Raw genomic sequence first — 7,033 nt, 5'->3', positions numbered from 1 at the left:
CCAGGGATTGAAAGGGACCAAGCAAGGGAGGTGAAGAAAGAAGGAGGAAGGGAAGTGAGGCAGCAGGCAAGCAGCACCAAGTTGCTGTGTAAGCAGGTGAGTTGTGTTGAGGTTCCTCAGGCAGGCACTGAGGACTTGGAGGGCTCCAGACAGAGCAGACCTGGGAAGGCCCTCGGTGAAGCCCCTTGGAAACCTTCTAAGGGTAGGTGTGTATGGTGATAAGTGTTGGGATTGTCCTGAATGTGGAACAGGAATGCACGGAAGGAAAATAAATCCTCTCCTAATGCTGCCATATCAGCTGCACTGGAGACACCTGTGTGTGCCCTTTGGGAGCTGATTGTCAAGGCACCCGGTGGGCTGGGATAATTCAATATCATAGAAATAAAAGATTGCCTGGCTTATACAAGTTGTAAATTGAGTCTTAGAGGCTCCTTTGAAGAGCTGATTTCAGGCAGCAGAATTGCCCCCCAGGAGGGACTCTGTGCCTGCTCTCCCGTGGCTCCAAGGGATCTCTGGCCCTTCACGCCGGCACCGAGATTTTCTCGGGAAGGGCCTCAGATCCCCGGACCAGTCTGGGACACAGGCAAGATCCCCCTGCATTTTGGGACCAAATTGGCCCCCTGGAGGGACAGTGCTGTTGGTGCCCCCCGGGTTGGGGCACCCCGAGGACTCCAGCGCGCACCGAAAGGATTATTCGGGGAGATCCTCGGGGTGCCCGGCCCTGGGGAGCTCAAAGCAAGGTCCCTGCAATGGATTCAGGCATTGCTGAGAGTATCCCAGGTGTAGCTGTCCATGCTAGACATGGAGCTCTCTAATGGACTGTAATTGGGTTCTAAAAGTGGTGCTCCAACTGCAAAGGAAGTGTGGGATTGGGATTAAGAAATGAGCAGTGATGGTCCAATTGGCTGTTTTCTCTGGAATGTGACTGTGAGAGCTGCAGGAGTGCCAGGTGTGTGTTCCAGTCCCCAGCATTTGGTTTGCACATGTCCTGGTCAGACACAGGTCCAACTTCCTCAGTCCTTAACCCAAGAGAAGGAGAATTAAGGACTGGCAGTGTTAAGGTGATTGATGTGACAGGGGTTAAACTGGGAAAACATTGGGTGATTCCTCACTTTGTCTATTTACCAAACTCACCAAAATCTCTGCTAGGAAGGGATTGACTGGAAAAGTTGAGGCAGAAATGCAATTGAAAACTGGGGCTATTGAAAATGTAATTGCTGAAACTAAATGTGTCCAAGCAGCAGCTCTTGTTGTGCAGGGAATAACTCCTGTCAGCAGCAAGGCCCCCACTGAAGTGGCAGCTGCAGTTGTTCCTGTGGTGTGGGCCAGTGGAGCTGCAGGAGAGTGGAAGAGGGCAGAACCTGTAGGTATTACCCCTGATGTGGGATCTCTATGGGTAAGGCCAACCCAGTATCCTTTAAAATCAGAATGCCAGACTGGATTGGTTGCAGGAACAGCTAAATTGGCTCCTCCTGGTTTGCTTGTAGGACGTGAATGCAAGAACCTGCCAAGAAAACCAGTGGACAAGATGATTGATTAGTGCAGGACCTGAGAGAAGCACCTTGAATGACAACCTGGAGGAGTTTCCAGTATTGGATTTAAAAGATGGCCTTTGCTGCATCTCCTTGAGCAAGGAAAGCCAAGAAACCTTTGCCTTTGAAGAAGAAAATCCAAAAACAGGACGGAAGAAAAGAAGCCCCCTGATTCCTCCCTGAGCCCCAGACAGCCCATGAATTGCCTTGCTGGGAATAGAAGGACAGGATGGACTCTGGATTGCTCCCTCTGCATGTGTGGTAGGACTGTTATACAAACTTGGCCAACAGCCTGTAAAAATTTGCTGCCTTGGATAGGTGGTGCACGGGCAGCCTTTAAGCAGCTAAAGCATTCCCTGAGGAGAGCTCTGGGTCTGCCAGATCTCTCAGAACTGTTGGAAGCATCTTTGGTGGGGAGGGCAAACAAAGGACAAGGTGTGCAGTGACCCCCCAACAAGGGACTTTGAGTTAATGGCATCCCTGCAAGTGAACTTTGTGGGCTGTTCCCCCTGTAGGGCAGGTGATAGTCCCAGCTCCAGTGATGGGAAAAATGGGTAAAAGGGAGCCCCAAAAGCTGGAAATCCTCCTGGAGGCTCTTGGCAAAGAGGGTTTCCTGAGTTGCCCCTGAAAGAAGGATAGTGACAGCTTTTGAGTGCTGGTAGATGCTTTTAATAGATAGCCTTGAGTGTGTCCTTGTTGCACCATTAGGCTTTGTCCAAGTCCCCATATTCCAGGAGATATACCTATTGAAGTTTAAAATGATCTCCATAATCCTTTGTTGGCTTGAGGCTCTCCCCTCAGGAACTGCAGGAACTCCTGGTGCCGCCTGGGCCGATGGATTGGACGCCCCAGCCCCTCCGTTCCTGCCCGGCCACTGGGGCCGTGTCCAGTGGTGGCACTGCCAGCCCTGCAGGTGAAGTGGGAAGGGCCTTTGCAGGTCTTGTGGGTCACATTTATAGCAGGTAAAGTTGCAGTAAAAGGACCTGGGGTCTGTTATTCTTGAGTTCAGAAAGCTCCTTTTGATTGGTGAGCAGGACAAAGTGGATCCTTAAGAGTTCCCATCCGTGTTTGTGTCTCAGCCTGTGTTAGGATTCAGGGCTGTAGCTGTTGTTGTCACTGAGGAGTCAAACTGTGCTTTAAATAATGAGACCCTGGCCTGATGGCCCAGTGTCAAGGCAAAAGGTGGAATGCTCTCTGAGTGTTGAGATGTAACAAGGGCTAATCCTTTTTGCAGTGGGATGGAGCCTGGAAAGTGCACAGAGCTGAGCCCAGGGATTGAAAGGGACCAAGCAAGGGAGGTGAAGAAAGAAGGAAGAAGGGAAGTGAGGCAGCAGGCAAGCAGCACCAAGTTGCTGTGTAAGCAGGTGAGTTGTGTTGAGGTTCCTCAGGCAGGCACTGAGGACTTGGAGGGCTCCAGACAGAGCAGACCTGGGAAGGCCCTCGGTGAAGCCCCTTGGAAACCTTCTAAGGGTAGGTGTGTATGGTGATAAGTGTTGGGATTGTCCTGAATGTGGAACAGGAATGCAAGGAAGGAAAATAAATCCTCTCCTAATGCTGCCATATCAGCTGCACTGGAGACACCTGTGTGTGCCCTTTGGGAGCTGATTGTCAAGGCACCCGGTGGGCTGGGATAATTCAATATCATAGAAATAAAAGATTGCCTGGCTTATACAAGTTGTAAATTGAGTCTTAGAGGCTCCTTTGAAGAGCTGATTTCAGGCAGCAGAATTGCCCCCCAGGAGGGACTCTGTGCCTGCTCTCCCGTGGCTCCAAGGGATCTCTGGCCCTTCACGCCGGCACCGAGATTTTCTCGGGAAGGGCCTCAGATCTCCGGACCAGTCTGGGACACAGGCAAGATCCCCCTGCAGTTTAGGACCAAATTGGCCCCCTGGAGGGACAGTGCTGTTGGTGCCCCCCGGGTTGGGGCACCCCGAGGACTCCAGCGCGCACCGAAAGGATTATTCGGGGAGATCCTCGGGGTGCCCGGCCCTGGGGAGCTCAAAGCAAGGTCCCTGCCATGGATTCAGGCAGTGCTGAGAGTATCCCAGGGGTCCCTGTCCCTGCTAGACAGGGAGCTCTCTAATGGGCTGTAATTGGGTTCGAAAAGTGGTGCTCCAAGTGCCAAACAAGTGTGGGATTGGGATTAAGAAATGAGCAGTGAGGGTGCAATTGGCTGTTTGCTCTGGAATGTGACTGTGAGAGCTGCAGGAGTGCCAGGTGTGTGCTCCAGTCCCCAGCATTTGGTTTGCACATGTCCTGCTCAGACACAGGTCCAACTTCCTCAGTCCTTAACCCAAGAGAGGGAGAATTATGGACTGGCAGTGTTAAGGTGATTGGTGTGACAGGGGTCAAACTGGGAAAACACTGGGGAATTCCTGAGTTTGTCTCTTTGCCAAACTCACCCAAACCTGTGCTAGGAAGAGATTGATTGGGAAAGCTGAGGCAGAAATTAAATTGAAAACTGGGTCTATTGAAACTGTAATTGCTGAAACTAAATGTGTCCAAGCAGCAGCTCTTGTTGTGCAGGGAATAACTCCTGTCAGCAGCAAGGCCCCCACTGAAGTGGCAGCTGCAGTTGTTCCTGTGGTGTGGGCCAGTGGAGCTGCAGGAGAGTGGAAGAGGGCAGAACCTGTAGGTATTACCCCTGATGTGGGATCTCTCCTGGTAAGTCCAACCCAGTATCCTTTAAAATCAGAATGCCAGACTGGATTGGTTGCAGAAACAGCTGAATTTGCTCCTCCTGGTTTGCTTGTAGGATGTGAATGCAAGAACCTGCCAAGAAAAGCAATGGCCAAGGGGATTGATTAGTGCAGGACCTGAGAGAAGCACCTGAAATGACAACCTGGAGTACTTTCCAGTATTGGGTTTAAAAGAGGGTCTTTGCTGCATCTCCTTGATCAAGGAAAGCCAAGAAACCTTTGCTTTTGCAAGAGGAAATCTGGAAAGCGGGCAGGAAGAAGAGAAGCCCCGTGACTCCTCCCTGAGCCCCAGACAGCCCATGAACTGCCTTGCTGGGAATGGTGGGACGGGCTGGACTCTGCATTGTTCCTTCTGGATGTGTGGTAAGACTGTTATGGCAACTTTTCCTACCGCCTGTAAGAATTTGCTGCCTTGGCTAGATGCTGCAAGGGCCGAAGCAGCTGAAGCCTTCCCTGAGGAGAGCTCTGGGTCTGCCAGATGTGTCAGAACTGTTGGAAGCATCTTTGGTGGGGAGGGCAAACAAAGGCTAAGGTGTGCAGTGACCCCCTGAGAAGGGACTTTGAGTTAATGGCATCCCTGATGGTGAACTTTGTGGGCTGTTCCCCCTGTAGGGCAGGTGATAGTCCCAGCTGCAGTGATGTGAAGAACAGTTAAAAAAGAGCCCCAAAAGCTGGAAATCCTCCTGGAGGCTCTTGGCAAAGAGAGTTTGCTGAGTTCCCCCTGACAGAAGGACAGTGATAGCTTTTGAGTGCTGGTAGATCCTTTGAGTAGATAGCCTTGAGTGTGTCCTTGTTGCCCCAGTAGGCCTTGTCCACCTCCCCATCTTCCAGGAGATACACAAATTAAAGTTTCAAATGCTCTCCCTAACCCTTTGTTGGCTTGAGGCTCTCCCCTCAGGAACTGCAGGAACTCCTGGTGCCGCCTGGGCCGATGGATTGGACGCCCCAGCCCCTCCGTTCCTGCCCAGCCACTGGGGCCGTGTCCAGTGGTGGCACTGCCAGCCCTGCAGGTGAAGTGGGAAGGGCCTTTGCAGGTCTGGTGGGTCACATTTACAGCAGGTAAAGTTGCAGAAAAAGGACCTGGGGTCTGTTATTCTTGAGTTCAGAAAGCTCCTTTTGGTTGGTGAGCAGGACAAAGTGGATCCTTAAGAGTTCCCATCCGTGTTTGTGTCTCAGCCTGTGTTAGGATTCAGGGCTGTAGCTGTTGTTGTCACTGAGGAGTCAAACTGTGCTTTAAATAATGAGACCCTGGCCTGATGGCCCAGTGTCAAGGCAAAAGGGGGAATGCTCTCTGAGTGTTGAGATGTAACAAGGGCTAATCCTTTTTGCAGTGGGATGGAGCCTGGAAAGTGCACAGAGCTGAGCCCAGGGATTGAAAGGGACCAAGCAAGGGAGGTGAAGAAAGAAGGAAGAAGGGAAGTGAGGCAGCAGGCAAGCAGCACCAAGTTGCTGTGTAAGCAGGTGAGTTGTGTTGAGGTTCCTCAGGCAGGCACTGAGGACTTGGAGGGCTCCAGACAGAGCAGACCTGGGAAGGCCCTCGGTGAAGCCCCTCAGAAACCTGAAGCCCCTGGGCCTTTTGGGGAGCCTGAGCTATTGCAGCCCTGGGGATGGCTTTGGTTTCCTTCTCTCCTCAGAGTAAAACTCTGTGGGGGAGTCTGTGATCTCCCTGACTTTTGTGTCATAACTGAAACTTGGAAGGAAGTTGACCTTGTGTCGTTTCCCAACTGACTTGGCCGGGTTGAACCAGCAGTGCCAGATTGTTGTAGTGTGCAGGGTGTTGTTTGTGTCTGAGCAGTTTGGGGTTGATTTGCCAAGGGGAGCCATGGAATGTTATGGTGTTTTTGTCCCAATATTTGGAGGCAGTGCCCTGGATGAGTTGATTTCTGCCTCACTCCCTGATATCTGAGTTAGGAGATGTACCAAGAACTGGTAGTTTTTGCAGTGGGATGTTCCCTAGAAAGTGCATGGAGCTGAGCCAAGGAACTTAAAGGGACTGAGCAAGCAAAGTCAAGAAAGAATGAAGAAGGGAACTGAGGCAGCAGCCAAGCAGCACCAAGCTCCTCTACAACCAGGTGAGTTGTCTTGAAGTTGATAAGGTGGTCACTGAGAACTTTGGGGTCTGCAGGCACAGGTGACCACCAGAGACCCCCAATGGAGCCCCTCAGAGAACTTATAAGGGTTTGTGTAGATGGGAACAGGTGTTGGGAGTGTCCTGAATGTGCAACAGGAATGCAGGGAAGGAAAATGACCCCTCCTGTCATGCTGACCCCTCCCATCAGCTGCAGTGGAGACCCCTCCGTGTGCCCTTTGGGAGCGGATTGCCAGGACCCCCGTGGGGCTGGGATCATGGCAGGGTGTTGTAAGCAAGGAATGCCTGGCTTCTAAAAGTCACCAGCTGAGTCTTAGAGGCTCCTTTGAAGAGCTGAGTTCAGGCAGGCAAATTGCCCCCCAGGAGGGACTCTGTGCCTGCTCTCCCGTGGCTCCAAGGGATCTCTGGCCCTTCACGCCGGCACCGAGATTTTCTCGGGAAGGGCCTCAGATCCCCGGACCAGTCTGGGACACAGGCAAGATCCCCCTGCAGTTTAGGACCAAATTGGCCCCTGGAGGGACAGTGCTGTTGGTGCCCCCCGGGTTGGGGCACCCCGAGGACTCCAGCGCGCACCGAAAGGATTATTCGGGGAGATCCTCGGGGTGCCCGGCCCTGGGGAGCTCAAAGCAAGGTCCCTGCCATGGATTCAGGCATTGCTGAGAGTATCCCAGGGGTCCCTGTCCCTGCTAGACAGGGAGCTCTCTAATGGGCTG

At 52.4% G+C, this 7,033-nt stretch overlaps 1 long non-coding RNA gene across 3 annotated transcripts; it reads left to right on the top strand.

The window, feature by feature from the left end:
• Positions 1 to 46: 46 nt before the first annotated feature.
• LOC115307435 lies at positions 47 to 4,454 on the top strand. Of its 3 annotated transcripts, none has more exons than XR_003915763.1 (3): positions 47 to 96; positions 1,259 to 2,445; positions 2,767 to 4,270. It is a non-coding gene; the product is annotated as an uncharacterized LOC115307435 (long non-coding RNA). The 3 variants fall into 3 exon arrangements; XR_003915760.1 differs by adding an exon at positions 4,288 to 4,454 and having other exon boundaries at positions 53 to 2,445; positions 2,767 to 4,196; XR_003915761.1 differs by having other exon boundaries at positions 53 to 1,793; positions 2,321 to 2,445.
• The last annotated feature ends 2,579 nt before the right edge of the window (positions 4,455 to 7,033 follow it).

The sequence above is a fragment of the Manacus vitellinus genome, unplaced genomic scaffold, assembly GCF_001715985.3.
Source record: "Manacus vitellinus isolate BGI_N305 unplaced genomic scaffold, ASM171598v3 ctg7180002228366_pilon, whole genome shotgun sequence".
NCBI classification, from domain to species: Eukaryota; Metazoa; Chordata; class Aves; order Passeriformes; family Pipridae; genus Manacus; species Manacus vitellinus.
The sequence above is the reverse complement of the archived record's forward strand: the minus strand, read 5'-3'. Positions and strand labels throughout refer to the sequence as shown.